The 933-nt window shown below is 50.9% G+C and overlaps 1 long non-coding RNA gene across 1 annotated transcript; it reads left to right on the top strand.

The window, feature by feature from the left end:
• The first annotated feature begins 6 nt into the window (after nt 1-6).
• On the top strand, nt 7-927 carry LOC111672848 (uncharacterized). Its single transcript, XR_002762042.2, has 3 exons — nt 7-158; nt 472-511; nt 814-927. It is a non-coding gene; the product is annotated as an uncharacterized LOC111672848 (long non-coding RNA).
• Nucleotides 928-933: the final 6 nt, after the last annotated feature.

Genomic DNA, 933 nt, shown 5'->3' with positions numbered 1-933 from the left:
ACAGACAGACAGACATGTCTCTGAGACAGCAGTGTCAGTGCTGTGTGTGTGTCCAGGTTGCTGCGTCAGGAGTGGCAGGACGGGAACATGGAACACCTGAAGTTCCAGTCCAGGATGTTGAGCAGCAACTGTCCCAGGAGCGTGTCCAGCTGGAGGATGTGAGTACCTGAGACCGCTCCACGTCTTCAGTGACTGTCAGTGTCTCCCTCCCACCTGGACTCGAGGAAGAACTGATTAGTATTTGGTGGCTAACGGTCAAAGTTCAAAGGTCACGGTCACGGTGACCTCACAAAGCATGATTTTGGGTTTGTGAACTCCTGGAGAGAATCACTTCACACTCTCAGACTTCACAGCAGCTATGACGTGGGTGACCTGGGACTAGTCTGAGTGGCGGAGGGATACGACCACGAGGAGGAGGTTGTAGTGAGTGTTTGCCGAGTGAGGCTGACGTGTGTCTCTCTCTCTCTGCAGAGCGATAGCTGTGGAGAGGGAGCTGAAGGAGCGATCGGAGGTGAGTCAGTGATGGAGGGATGAGTGAGTGAAACGGGTCTTCTTCTCTTGTAAAAACGCGGCGTGAGTCAGAACCTGCTGCGGCCTGTTGATGATCACTTCCTGTCTCTGGCTCTCTCTGCAGGCTCTGTATCAGCGTCACAGTAATGTGTAGATTAACCTCTGACCTCATCCCACACTGTGTCTGTCCTCGTCCTGTTGAACTGATGCTCCGGCCTCTGCTGTTTGTTTGTTTGTTTGTTTGTTTCTGTTTGTTTGTTTGTTTTTTCTCCCCTCTTTTATTTGATTGTTTTGTTTTTGTAGGTGAGACTTCTCTATCAGCAGGCGCTCCAAAACCTCCCACTGTGTGCTGCCCTGTGGAAAGATGTAATTCACCCCTTCACTTTCTCTAACACACACACACACACACACACACACACACAC

This window comes from Seriola lalandi, unplaced genomic scaffold, assembly GCF_002814215.2.
Source record: "Seriola lalandi dorsalis isolate HSWRI2012SDOR001 ecotype SW California unplaced genomic scaffold, Sedor1 jcf7180002009135, whole genome shotgun sequence".
Lineage (NCBI taxonomy): Eukaryota > Metazoa > Chordata > Actinopteri > Carangiformes > Carangidae > Seriola > Seriola lalandi.
The sequence above is the reverse complement of the archived record's forward strand: the minus strand, read 5'-3'. Positions and strand labels throughout refer to the sequence as shown.